Here is a 15,231-nt window from a genome sequence, read left to right as displayed (position 1 = left end):
TGTGCATGTAAATCAATGAATATATGATACTGATCTAGTTATCACGTACTCTTGATAAAATCCGAATCCAAATTCAGTAAACATTGGAGAATAACAGAAGAAAAATGGTTGCCTCTTTGCATTTAAGTGGTAAAATCTCTGGGACCTCCATTTTCAACTCTTCTGCTTCAGGTACACTTGGCCACTATTCTCTCCATTAAAGTGTATATTTGTTAGAGTACTGTTGTTCTTATCAGATTCAGGTGTCAATTTCTTGCAGGGTTTATGATTTTCATGCTAATTACGCCATTGCTCGAAGCAAATCTCCTCGGAGTATGTTAAGAACCATTGGAGCATTTCATCAAGCGGTTTATCTGTAAACTAAACTTGGTCTTGGTCGTTTCTGAGTTTTGTTACTGAATTGTCATGATTCTTACATGTGATTTATGCAAACGATAGAGATTTTAACCAGAATCCTTTGATCAATAAAAACTAACGGAAGTTTTTTTGTTTATGGATAAAACCAGATTTTCCATGCCAAAAGCAAAGAAAAATAATTAATGGCTGCCTCTTCAAGGTTGCGACTTTAAGTACAAGCTTCTCAGTTCAAAAATTGTGTGACAATTGAGAGGTAAGGCCTCGTGCAGCTGAAACTGCAAGAGGAAACAGTCAAAACCTGAACCCTAATAAGAACCCCAATCGTTAATTGTGCCCTAAACTATTCCAAACACACTCTCTCTCTCATGTGACATAATTTTTCTTTCTTTTTTTGCTCCACTCCCAAAACCAACCCACCTCCTCTTCCTCGGAAACCAAGTCACTCTGGCCTTTCTTAATTCCACACCCTTCACAGTTTTCACAGTAACCAATCAGACAGTAAAAAGGATAAACAACAAAAGTAAAATCTTCGCAATATATAAATGTGTGTGTATGTATTTACAGACTCTTGCCACTTCTTCCTTATCTCTCTCTCTACCACACATGCTCCAGGATCTGTTCATCTGTATCTACGCTACTCTTGCTTTCAAGCCCTTTATGATGGATGGTCCTGTAACTTATGGTTTAGTTTATGTATACAAAAGAAAAAAAACATTGAAATTGTTTTGCTTCTCCAACCCTCTTAACTTTCACAATCTCCTAAGCTCCTCACTCCTATATTATTATCATCAAGTACTCTTCCTGTTCCCAAGGAAGGCGTTCTCACTCCTATATCAACACTTGCACATACAATGGACATCAAGCTCTGAATCTCTTGCTACTGTCCGAAATATAGCCCCAGTCCCAAACACCAGATGGATAAGGAATCCTTATAACTTTGCTTCAGCACCGTTTTGTAGTGATTTATATGCCCAATTTTGACATGGATTAATCCAAAATATACAAAAAGGGTACTTTGATCATGTTAAATCTTGTTTTATTTATTTGTTTATTTATTCTAAGCATTGATATACGAACAATACAAAGACAAACAGTCACTTCTTTGTCTTCACTTCATCTTAACTTTCTTTCATTCTTATTAAGCAGCAAGATTCCATTTTGAGTCATCAATAAGGAGCTGGAAATTTTGTTAACTGTTATTTGTTAGAATTACAAATGTGGTTGTAGCCCTAGCGGGACTTTCCTAATGAGGTCTTTGGAAAACCTGTCTACTAGTCTGATTTTTTTTTCCAAGTTGAATGTTTTTCCTGAGGCTTAAATAACAGAGATATGGCTATCCTACCTCTTACATGGCAAGACGTTTCGTTTTGTACACAAATTTCCCTCACTTTATCATATGCATACTGATTATATTTATAACATACTACTTCTAATCTCTAATATAAAAACTAGTTGGAGATTGAGTTTAGTTTTAAATATAAGATTTCAATATGTTTTATCCTTAATATATTTATCTTTTTTTTTCAAACTATCTCTATTAATTGTCTATATTAAAAAGTTTGTGGCAAGGGGTAGTCTAAATGCAAATGATTTGAAAAGATATTTTAAGAAAACCAACATAGTATATTTTTGAAAAATAACTGATTAAACTAATTTTTTTAATCTAATCAGATTTATTAAGTAGATCTTATATTAAAGATAAAAGCTAATACGTTTTAAAAGTCGAGAAAGATTAAAATTATTGCAGAAGATAAGAAGAAATAAAGAGCCGCTGTTGTAGAAGCCCACTCCGCACTCAATATTTTATGTAAACGGCTCTGCTCAGAGACAAATAGCGCCAAAAGCAGGGCAATATGGTACATTGAACAACCTAAGAAGCCAAACCAGCGAATAAAATAACTAGGCTATACTATTTAAATGCCATACCTATCTGGGTGTGGAGGTTTTCCAGGTGCTTTGAACTCAAAAAAGCTCACCCTCTTCTCTACCACCGCCGAGCTAAACCCCATTACCTGCAAGCATTCACGCGAATTATGGAACCCAATAATGGTTATCTATAGCTCTCAACAAAGCCAGAACTGGGAATAGCCACTGTGCCGTCCTTTCCACCACCATTAGCACTAAAAAAGAACAGTAATGCAGCAAGAATGTGAAGGCAAGTGCATTTTCTGGCAAGGCAGAGGAATAGGTAATACTGTTTTTATTGCCAGTTTTCTCACTTCCTTCTTAAATATAGATAGATGCCACAATCTCTTATGTTTCACATGCAAGTATTGAAAAGGCTAGTGTGAAACTTAAGCATCATACCTCAATAGAAACCTCCTTCACATGCATGTTGTCTCCTTGAGTGGACTTTTATGAGCTTCACCCCATCTTCAACAGCAGGACGACTGACTACACTAAACTTTTAGACCCAGTTCTTATTAGTCTTCTTCAGTTTCACCATTAAGTCACTATCCATTTCCCTAAATGGGAAATATTGTTCCTTCTAGTGTCACCCCATCCCTATTATTTTCTCTGTTCTTCTTGTGGTTGATCATGGCAAAGATCGAACAAGTCTCCTCTCTCTCACCTGATGGACAGGCCCTTCTTTCCCTTATATCTTCAGCTGACCCTTCCGCAAAATCCTCCTCTTCTGTTCTCTCTTCATGGAACCCATCAAGCCAAACCCCTTGTTCATGGCATGGCGTCACTTGCTCCCCACAAGGCAGAGTCATTTCATTATCTATTCCAGACACTTTCCTTAACCTTTCCTCTCTGCCTTCCCAGCTTTCTTCTTTATCATATCTGCAACTTCTCAATCTGTCTTCCACTAATATATCTGGCTCCATCCCACCTTCTTTTGGCCAACTCTCCCATCTTCGCCTCCTTGACATCTCTTCAAATTCTCTCACTGGTTCCATTCCTGGAGAACTCGGCAGACTCTCTTCGCTGCAGTTCCTTTACTTGAACTCCAATGGATTGACTGGAAAGATCCCTCAGCAACTTGCTAATCTTACTTCACTTCAAGTTTTTCTGCCTTCAAGACAATCTCCTTAACGGGTCAATCCCATCACAATTAGGCTCTTTGACATCTCTACAAGAGTTTCGAATTGGGGGTAATCCCTATCTAAGCGGTGCGATTCCACTACAACTAGGACTACTCACCAATCTCACTACATTTGGGGCCGCAGCCACTGGACTTTCGGGTGTTATTCCGTCTACATTCGGGAACTTGATCAATCTCCAAACGCTAGCACTTTATGATACAGAAATTTCTGGTTCTGTACCACCGGAGCTTGGTTTGTGTTCTGAGCTAAGGAATCTATATTTGCACATGAATAAGCTGACAGGTTCTATCCCACCTCAACTGGGCAAGTTGCAAAAGCTTACTAGCGTGCTTCTCTGGGGCAATGCCTTGACTGGGTCAATCCCTGCTGAGATTTCCAATTGCTCATCACTTGTTGTGTTTGATGCCTCTGCTAATGAACTTTCTGGTGAAATACCACTTGATTTTGGGAAGCTGATGGTTCTAGAACAGCTTCATCTATCAGACAATTCTCTCACAGGGAAAATACCATGGCAACTGAGCAACTGCACTAATCTTGCTACCCTTCAGCTTGACAAGAATCAATTATCAGGTACTATTCCATGGGAAGTTGGGAGATTGAAGTCTTTACAGAGTTTTTTCTTGTGGGGGAATTCAGTGTCTGGAGCCATACTGCCTCTTTGGTAACTGTACAGAACTTTATGCACTTGACCTTTCAAGGAACAAGCTAACAGGTTCAATTCCAGATGAAATTTTCGGATTGAAGAAGCTGAGTAAGCTTTTGCTTCTGGGAAATTCCTTATCTGGAGAATTGCCACCAAGCGTTTCAAATTGTGAGTCTCTAGTACGGTTGAGGCTTGGAGAAAATCAGCTTTCAGGACATATACCAAGAGAGATTGGCCAACTGCAGAATCTGGTGTTCCTCGACTTGTACATCAACCATTTCTCTGGAAGCTTGCCAGTGGAGATTGGGAACATCACAGTTCTAGAGCTTCTAGATGTTCATAATAATCACATTACTGGGGATATCCCATCTCAGATTGGGGAGCTTGTAAATTTAGAGCAGCTAGATCTCAGTAGAAACAGTTTGACAGGTGAAATTCCTTGGAGCTTTGGAAACTTAAGTTATTTGAACAAGCTGATTCTCAACAATAATTTAATCACAGGTTCAATTCCAAAATCCATCAGAAAGTTGCAGAAGCTAACTCTATTGGATTTGAGTTACAACAACTTCTCTGGTGACATCCCAACTGAGATTGGTTATGTTACAAGCTTAACTATCAGTTTGGACTTGAGCTCGAATGCATTTACAGGAGAAATCCCCGAGTCAATCAGCGGTTTGACACAGTTACAGTCACTTGATCTTTCTTATAATTTGCTCCATGGAGGAATCAAGGTTCTTGGTTCCCTCACCAGTCTCACTTCCCTAAATATCTCCTACAACAACTTCTCCGGTCCTATCCCAGTAACTCCTTTCTTTAGAACCCTATCTTCAAACTCATATTTTGAGAATCCCCATCTTTGTGAATCCCTTGACGGGACCACATGTTCTAGTCTGCTTCGAAAAAATGGTCTAAAATCTGCCAAAACCATAGCCTTGATATCGGTAATTCTTGCCTCAGTTACCATAATTGTCATTGCATCTTGGATTTTGGTGACACGAAACCACAGGAATATGATTGAAAAATCTTTGGGGACATCATCATCTGCTTCAGTAGCTGAGGATTTCTCATATCCTTGGACTTTCATTCCCATTTCAAAAACTAAACTTCACCATAGATAATATCTTGGATTGCTTGAAGGATGAGAATGTGATTGGAAAGGGTTGCTCTGGCATTGTATACAGGGCTGAAATGCCTAACGGGGAGTTGATAGCAGTAAAGAAGCTTTGGAAAGCAAACAAAGAGGAAGAAACTGTGGACTCTTTTGCTGCAGAAATTCAGATTCTTGGGCACATCCGGCATAGGAATATTGTGTGAGGCTCCTAGGTTACTGTTCTAACAGAAGTGTTAAGCTTCTTCTCTATAATTATATTCCAAATGGTAACCTAAGACAGCTATTGCAAGGAATAGGTACCTAGACTGGGAAACAAGGTACAAGATTGCTGTGGGGTCAGCCCAGGGTCTAGCATACCTTCATCATGACTGTTTGCCAGCAATCCTTCACAGGGATGTGAAGTGCAATAACATACTTCTAGATTCCAAGTTTGAGGCATATCTAGCAGATTTTGGTCTTGCCAAGCTGATGAGTTCACCAAATTATCACCATGCAATGTCCAGAGTCGCTGGATCTTATGGTTATATTGCCCCAGGCAAGTATCCAATCTACCTTACTTTTTAACCATGGACGATCAACGCGCTTAGATTTGCTGATTTCAACGTAGTTTTTATCAAGATGAGGATCATATTTTCGGTATCCCCGTTGTATTATTGAATTGGATTTTAGATTTGAAAATAATTTATTTCTTTTCAAAATATGGATGGCAGTAATAGTGTCAATTTTACCTTCATGGGCTAATTTTGCTATTCAAAGCAGCATATTTTAACTGTAACCATTTTAATGGCCATTGCAGAGTATGGCTACACCATGAACATAACAGAGAAGAGTGATGTGTACAGTTATGGAGTGGTTTTGCTGGAGATACTGAGTGGGCGAAGTGCTGTTGAGTCCCATGTTGGGGGTGGGGTACACATAGTTGAGTGGATCAAGAGGAAGATGGGAAGCTTTGAACCAGCGGTGTCAATTCTAGACACAAAGCTCCAAGGCCTACCAGATCAAATGGTTCAAGAGATGCTTCAAACTCTTGGGATTGCCATGTTCTGTGTGAACTCTTCGCCGGCTGAACGACCCACAATGAAGGAAGTGGTGGCTCTGCTAATGGAGGTGAAGAGCCCACCGGAGGATGTGGGAAAGACCTCTCAGCCTCTAATAAAACAGTCCTCAACTCAGTGTTAAATTTCTTCTCTTTTTTATTTTTCCTTTTTATTTTTTGTATTTTTCACTTCCAATGGGTTAGAGATTGGTGTTGTTACTGTGGGAACTTTCAGAGTGGAGCTAGAGAAAATTATGGTAATGGATTCAAACGGCTATCATTGTACAGTTTAAGAAATACAAGTATCTGTTTTCTTATTTGCATCATGTGATCGTGGCAGCCATGCTATTTCATGACATCTTTTTGAGCCTTCCTTTTGGCTTATTTTCATGTCTGTACTGAATTGCTGAATAGTTGGCTGGTTTGATGTGAGGTTACACCAAATTTGTCATTCATGCTTCTCTGTTAGTCCCGGTACTTCTGCCTAAAGGTCTGCCCGTAATTGTTTCAGTTCATGCACTGGATGTCTGTACTGAAAATGAGTATAATCCCATTTTCAAAAAGTTTCTGCAAAGAACATTTGCTTCCCCAATAGTTAAATAGTAAATTCTACGCAGTAAAATTTATTAAACATATCATAGTTTTTTGTTAAATTATACTTTTGCTAAGTTAAATTGTAATTTTTAGTATAATTTAGAATTTTTTGATTTAAAATACTCGTCATGAACTCATTCTTGAATTCACACTCTCTTTGGTAGGGAAGTTTAAAATTAAATTAATTTGTAATAACTTGTTGAGGGAAATTAAATGCCTTCCAATACATGAAGTGCAATAGAAATGAGTTGTATTATGAACAATATGACTATAAATATAAATTTTATATTCGTATTAAAATTGAAAATATTCACACTTATAATATTTACTATCGATATTCGTGTTAACAATATTGAATGTGTATATTTTGGAAATATAAACAGATTTATGTCATCCTAAAAAAAAATAAACATTTATAATGTATTAAAAAAATATATCCTTGCTACTCTACCCCCGGAAAAAAAAAAAAAAAGCCAATGGAACAAACTCATGCTGTTTTTTTTTTTAAGCTACGAAAGTGACAAAGGAAAACATTGAAAACATCTAATTGATAATAGTTTCAACGGAAAAGAAACTTTACATGAATTTTTAACATGTCAAATATTCTTCAATAGTATTTCGTACTTTCGACATATTTCCGTAATTATTTAAAATTAATTGTTTTAGTCTACTTAATTTGGAAAAATAGTCCATCTAAACCAGATTGCTTACAGGGAATTCCTTTCCTTCCCAAGAAAAACGTCGTCTTTTTCAGAGAAAAGGGTGGGGAGAAAACGACAGAGCCGAAAGTTGTGGGGAAAGTAAAGAGAATCTTCAATGCCAAGTAGTTTCCATGAGTCATAATTGGTCCAAAACCAATAATGCTTTTAAGCAGACAAATGAGCAACTATCTTTAAGAAGCATTGTATATGAAGGAAAAGTAAAGTAACCAGAAAATACTTCACGTATGGTTCCATCCTTGTGTAGGGCCGCCATTTCCGGGTATTAGGAAGCAGAGGAAAACAAGCCATACTTCCCTCCCATACCTTTAGAGGCAGTAGATTTATCCCCCATTTCCTATAATTTCTCTTTAGTTCTACTCTTCCAGTCCTTAATACAAGACCTAGTTATTGAGTTGATTTTAATCCTAAATATAAGACATATTTCTCATATTTATCATTTTTTTAAAATTACCCTTATGGATACTCTTTCAACTATTATCAAATAGAAGAGAGAGCAAATATTAAAGAAGATTTGTGGTGTGTTAGAAAAAACAACATGTTATATTTCTTATAATTAACTAACTTACCTAATTTTCTTAATTTAATCAAATTAGTTAAATAAGTCTTATATTAAGAACCAGAAGAGTATCATTTTTTGGATTATTCTCCGGTCTAAGTCAAACGGGAGAGACCCTGCATGTTCATCAGTTTGTCCTTTCTACTTCAATCTTCCTTTCTTGCCTGTGCTAGCATGGCTCTAGTCCTTAACAGTTATTTTCATGGTCATATAAACACTGAACAGCATCATGCATATCGCTGTCCAACAGATATCCCATAGACTGATATACCAGCTCAATGAAACAGCTTCAGAAGAGATCACTGTTAGCAATCTCTCAATGGGGGATGTGAGTAATTCATAAGATAAGTTGGAAGGTGAGAATTAGGATTATTAGTGAGTAGGTTATTCAAAAATACTGTTGGTCCCAATACATATGGTTCTTTCAATGTGTATTGCCTAGTCTTCAAGATTATCAAGTGGCAACAGTGAAATCAAGTTGAACGTTGAGTTTTGTGAGAAGACAAGTCTATATAATTTTTAAAATCAAAACTGTTGTGGTAATCCCCATTGGAATTTCTGTCAAGAACTAGAAGTTGAAGAAAAGCTACTTCTTAACCTCAAGTGACCAGTAACTGTAGTACTTCGAAAACACAGATTGGATGACAAGTACAGCTAAGTGGAGTTAGTACATAAAATAGGTGTTTTCTTTTATTATCTCATCGATTTGGATAATGTGGGAACAATCCCACAAATTGTGAACTGAGGAAACAGACACCTTGTTTTAATTCGCTGACAATGAAAGACCTACAGACATGCTAGGAACTAAATAAGTGGAAACCAATCACCACTGACCCACTGCAAAAGCAATTATTCTCCGACTTACCTCCTAAATTGACTTGTGTGGTATAGAATTCAGCAAAAGTACAAATGAACAAGGTAGGCCAGACTATCGGGAAAGTTAAGTTTCATTAGGCTCCTCTAGGAGAAATGGAGATAAGAAGGCAAATGGGAATTGCACAATCTGTGATTTGAAAACACGCATTTTGTCCATATGCATTGCACATCTTCACTTCTTACCTGGTGTTCATGAATAAAGTTTCTTTTGGCCTTGACTATTCAGCGATCATAAACTACATGTATCAAACACAAGCTCGTTCAGAAAAACGACAATGCTTTTACTTGACAACAATTCACTGGTCATTAGCACCATTAGCGACTTAATTAGGGGAAGTGACGAATGAAAGTAACTTCCAATTGATAAAGCCGAAGATTCACCAGACTCTGATTTTTGCTTCCTTTGTTCTACAGGGCTGCGTGTCAAATGCTACATCACAAACTATCTTGGAAAGGGAAAAATTTCTACACACAAGAGCTGCACACCTCGTAGCACACACATCCATGCCACTAGTCGTCATTGATCAATAATTTCAACTAAATTGTTTGCCAGATCCTTGAATTGTAAAATCAATGGAGCCGCTGAGTCGACATGATTGGCATTGGCCTAAGTCCAGAAGTTATATGATCAATTCTGATAACATTTTGCTTCCATTCTAGTCATACCTCTTTTGTTCAGTAGTTACAACTGGCTTAAGCAATAAAGATGTTGATGACATTAATAAAACCAATCATGGATTTTCTATTAAGACTTACGAGTTTTAAACCTGTGCTGTGGGCTGTGTTGTCACTCACATCACAGCCTCTACAATCAAATGTTAGGACTGGTGAAATTGAGCATAATCTTTTCATTCTCCTATATAAATTGATCTAAAAGGCTTGTACTTTGTGCACGCTTCAAAGCCAACCAGCTCTAGCATGAGAGATGAATTGGCCCAAAGTGCACGGGCCATTACCAGCAAAGCCTTTTGGGATGAATAGGCCCTAGACAAAAGACACAGAAGAACGTAGGCTTTTCTGAAAATAATGTGTTACTTGCTGTGTAATTTTAGCAACTTTTAAAATGTTTCTGCCCAAATACCTTTTCTAATGCAAATATGCTATCAGCTACACTACAAATCAGAAGTGATCATGAACAACCTCATGTGAGAGCTTCAAGAGTTTTAATTATTTATAACTTTTGCAGAATGAAATTTTACCGACATTCTAAGTGTATTTTGGTTTTAGAAAACAAAAGAAAGCCAAAAGCGCCCTCCACAAGCATCACCTAACGTGTATCTAAAAAGGTCCTGAAAGAAGTACCAGCAAATTTAGAAGGCAGCTTCAAGAAATTTTCAACACTTAATCTGTTCATTTGTACTCGACACTCAAGTTTAATGCTTGTACTTCTCATAAGTAGAAGCCACCCCTGTGTTGGATAAGCTGTTCATGCTAGTAGAATGAAGAGCGGGAGAACGAGCTTGATCACATCAGAGCTAAAGCTGAGGGTTAGAGGGAACGTGCGTAGCTCTTTTTGCATTCTAAATGATGCAAAAATCAACTTTACTACTTAGTGGCAGATATCGAATGTCACAGAATCTCATCTTGGGATATTTAATCAATTTATTCATTTGATGACCAACACCGTTAAATACATGCATGAGCGAAAGGCTCTCACAATGTTACCAGTTACCAACCATAGAAACAGTAAAACCAATCTGTCGAAGTGTTAGAGCAAGCGATAGAACAGTAATCCACCAACAAAAGGTAAGATCAAGCCAAATGAGACAAGAAAAAAATCGCAGCATTCGATAAGCTGCGTCTAAATGATTAATGGCATCAATCTCACAGAATGGCCAATACCCAATACTATTGATTCAAAGTTACATTCAATTTAACAGTACAAAGAATTCTATTATTATAATCTTGAAACATATCGCTTAGTAACTCATCAAGAAACAAATTTTGATGAAGAGTGGGAGAGGGGGACATACCATCTCTTACTCATCTAACTGCTTAAGCTCAGCTTTTAATTGCTCAATCTTCAACCCCATTGACCTCTGTAAAGCTGCCTTCTCGCTTTCGGGCAACTTAGCCAACAGTCCCTCGAACATTTCCAATACTTCAGACAGCAGCACGAGCACACTCGGCTTCTTTCGTTGAAATACACAGTATCTTTTGAATCCAACGCTGCCTCTTTTCTTCCCTTGCTTCACCAAACTTCAGATTAATCATATCCACCTCCTTGTCCTTGTCCAACTCGGTGCCCGAACTACCCGACCCGGAACTGTAGCTCCTCAGATCATACTGCTGGGTCATGAAATGTGATCGAGGAATCATCGAAAAAGAGTGGAAATTTGAGGTGGCTATGGTGGGAATCGATAGTTCTGGAGATGAAGGGCGGTGCGAAGAAGATATTGACAGAATTGCTGAAGGCACAAGTGGAGAAGATGAAGTGGATTTTGGATAGTGACGAAAAGGGTATCGGTAGATCACATTAAAGATGGAAACTTTTGCGCTTCGATTCATTTTCGCGATTTTTGCTTCCGCACTTCGCAGAGAGAGAACAATTGAGGCGTAAGAGACCTACGGTTCAGCTTAAACCCCAATGAGGGTTTTAAGCATTTGATGACGTTTGATCAAGCAAGACCCAGGCCCAGAAAATGGGAGGTAGTAACGAGGGAAGGTGAAAACTCGGATTTATGTTGTTGTTGTTATTTCGTATTTATATATTTCTAACAAGTTTTAATCTGAATAATTTTTTTTATTATTACAAAATTTACAAAGTAAAAGGGTTAAATAAGGATCATTCAATCAAAATCTCATCATAATCCTACGACATCAATTTTAGTCTATTTAAAGATGATTTTTAACTTTAAAAGTCAAAAGTTGTTGAGTTATTCTTTCTTTTAGGTACTATGAGAAAATAAAGAGGAGGAGGAGAAAAATTTTAATGAGTTCTGTTTAGGAAATTAAAGAAGTAGGGTTTTGAAATTTTAATAAAGAGAAAAGTATATAAATAAAAAAGTAATAAAAATTAATTTAAAGCTTTTAACCCCATTTTTTTATTTTTTAAATAAATTTATTAAAGTTTTTCCTTCTCCTCCCCTCTTCTTATTGTCTCTCATACCAATGGATCCTAAAAAAAAAAGACAACTTTTTGTCAAAGATAACATTAAATTTATACCTTAGATTTTTACATTAACAATTGTTCTTTTATAAATTAAATTGTTAAAATAAATAAATAGTACAAATTATTTCTCAGATTTTATGTGAGACATAAGATGCTAGTATGGGTTAAACAAAATCATTTGCTAATGAGCATATTGATTCTTGCTCATCTCGTACGCGCACTTTTTGCATGTTTTAAAAGCCGGGCCGGAAGTCGAACCGGAAAGATCACGGGTCATGGTTCAATCGTCGGATCGGTCGACTGTTTGGTCAGACCGGTGATGCAATAATTATTTAAAACAATATTATATACATATAATTAGTATTATGAAAAATATCAAATTATTAAATAATTAGAAATGCATTAAATAATCTAAAATTATAATAAATCATTGAAAATGGACTAAAACCTTATATATTTAAATTTATGTATGTAAAATTTAATGATATACAAATTATCAATTCATTCAAATCAAAATATTTTTTTAAACGATAGACCAAATATCAAACAAAAAGACTAGCGACTTACGATTTAACACCACAAATATGAAATTTTCAATGAAATATACTCTATGTTTAAATAGTCTAAAAATATATTAGGATTTTAGGGATCAATTTTTTTATTTTTCTTCTATTTTTTTTTTAAATTTTTAGTATTTTTTCAGTCAGGCTAAAAACCGTCCGGTTTTCTGAAAACCGTTCGGTTCCCGGTCCAACTCACATAAAATATCGGTCCTAATAACGGCTCAACTCCGTCAATCCGGCTCAACTATGAATGGTTTTTTGGTCCAATCCGAGCCGTTAACGAGTCCGGGTCACGGTTCAACCGGTTCGACCGTCCGGTCCGGTCCTGTTCTTAAAACATTGCTTATTTGTATGCCAGTTCTTTATTAAATATTGGTAAAAGGCGTTTTTATGATACCACTCAGGAATGTTTGGACATCATTTGTATTAACAAAATAGCTTTAATCTAGCATCTTCCCATCATCAGCAATCTGTCATCTGATCTGATAAGATATACTACCTCTGTTGCTTAATATAAAACTTCGTTTAACTTTTATATTGGTTCGAAATATAAGACCCCAATCCATTTTGTCTCTCATATTTACTCAATTTTTCAAGATAGTTCTTCCAATAATTATAGTTTTAGCCAACACACTTGATTAGTAAAGATATTTTAGGAAAAGACAACACCTATTTATTACAAATAACTAACTTAACTTTTTTTCTCAATTTCTTCAAATTAGTCAACTAGCTTTTATAATTAGGATCGTGATACTATCTAACTTTTCTAATATTTCCGGTTCTTTAGCCTCCTTTTTTCATTTCGTTATTACTAATTATGTATGTTCATGTTATGAAGGGACTACGTAAGCTCTTCTAAGATCATGTTGACTGCCATAACAAAAAAAGAAAGAAAGAAAGAAAGAAAAAACGAACTGATCCGCTAGCTCTCAAAAAAGGAAGGGAACAAAGTCAAAGTCAAAGTCAAATAATACTAAAACCACCACACATCTCCAAGCTAAAACCACTAAGACCAAAGCTTTAACTAATCCTCCAAAAGGACCAAAACCTAAACCAACACCTAAAACATCCGGTAACACCAAAGCTTCTTCCTTTTTCTTTTTTTTTTTTGTCCTGGACCTCAAACCGAAAGCATTAAACATCACTATAAATATAAATACCCATGCGTCTCACAGTGTCAAAGGCACAGAAACACCATCTTCTATGGCTCGCTGGCTTCCACAGAACCACCTTCTTCTACAGTCTTCTTCTTCTTCTTCACAGCTTGGCTTCGCAGTGGTGAGCGTTTTCCTGTGTGCCTTTGCGTTGCTGATGTGCGCTTCTCATTCCACGAAACGACGTCGTCAGAGCTGGAGCAGCTGGTTCTTCGGGGAGGATCCAGAGCCAGTGATAGAAATTCAGAATGTGGCAACTGTGAATACTGTGACGACATCGTCAGAGACAGAGCAGCGGGAAACAGCTCCCCCTTCCGTTTGGCAGAAGAACATTCTGATGGGTGGCAAGTGCCAGCTCCCTGACTTCTCAGGTGTCATTATTTATGATTCCGAGGGCAATATCGTCACTCAACCCAAAACTCCTCGTCCTTTGTTACTTACCTGGAAATAAATATATAACAAGGCATGCCACCAGTAACTTCATATTGGGCGTATTTAGGTCTTTGATTTGAGCAGAGAGTTCAAAGTTTGTTTACAGAGAGAGAGAGAGAGCACATAAAAAAAAGCATAGAAGTTAGTTGGATGTGCACTTACCATTTACCATACAAGAAGGTGAGAAAGAATTTGTATTAAAATATGCTCTATATATTATGTTTTTTTTCTTCTCAATAACAACTGTATTTTTTAATATTTACTCCAATCATGAACATAAAAACTAGATAATTAATTTATAAAGATTAAAAAATTAATTTAGTTAATTATTTATAGGAAATATGTATTAGTTTTTAAAATTACCCTGTTAATCGTTTATATTAGAATTGTCTCTTGATAAAAATATTTTTTACGCAACTCAATATTTTTAAGTCACGTTGAAATTAAAACTAAATCTGCCACAAGTGTTAAGATTAAAATCTTCTCAATAAGTGTGTTTTTCATGTTAGAACTATCTCTTGATAGAAACATTTCTAATATGCACAATTCATAAGGCTAATTTAAAAAAATTATAAGTCAGAGATAAAATGAACTGACATATTTAAAACCGACCAAAAGCAAGACAAGTAGAAGTGCAAAGTGACATCCGTTTGTTTCCTCACTGAGATGCTGGTCAGAGTCTGAGAATCCAACTGAATGATCATACGGCAGTGAACAATTTTCTACTGAAACGAAGTTGATATCACCGTAGATATATCCATAAAAGATTCTGAGCTCCATGTGCAAACCTGATTCAAAAGAAAACGTTGACTCTGACATTATCCGATCAGTTAGGATGGGTGAGGGAAGTAGCCATGATGTGCAGCCACATTCCTTGAAGACCAGATGATCTTTAAAATGATTGTCATTGATTTGAATAGGTCAATATTATCATCCCTCTGGCACGCTGAGCGTGGATAAAATCATAAATCTAGTACTTTTAAGTCAGTTTGGTGACAACATGAAGTACAAAGAGATAAAATAGC

General features: G+C 36.5%; 2 pseudogenes; one reads left to right on the top strand and one right to left on the bottom strand.

Annotated features, from left to right (window-relative positions):
* The first annotated feature begins 2,758 nt into the window (after positions 1–2,758).
* On the top strand, positions 2,759–6,344 carry LOC114755241 (probable LRR receptor-like serine/threonine-protein kinase At1g34110; annotated as a pseudogene).
* Positions 6,345–10,792: 4,448 nt separating this feature from the next.
* On the bottom strand, positions 10,793–11,541 carry LOC114755247 (uncharacterized; annotated as a pseudogene).
* Positions 11,542–15,231: the final 3,690 nt, after the last annotated feature.

The sequence above is a fragment of the Neltuma alba genome, unplaced genomic scaffold, assembly GCF_004799145.2.
Source record: "Neltuma alba isolate B1F8T4 unplaced genomic scaffold, ASM479914v2 tig00010243_pilon, whole genome shotgun sequence".
In the NCBI taxonomy this organism is placed as follows: Eukaryota; Viridiplantae; Streptophyta; class Magnoliopsida; order Fabales; family Fabaceae; genus Neltuma; species Neltuma alba.
The sequence above is the reverse complement of the archived record's forward strand: the minus strand, read 5'-3'. Positions and strand labels throughout refer to the sequence as shown.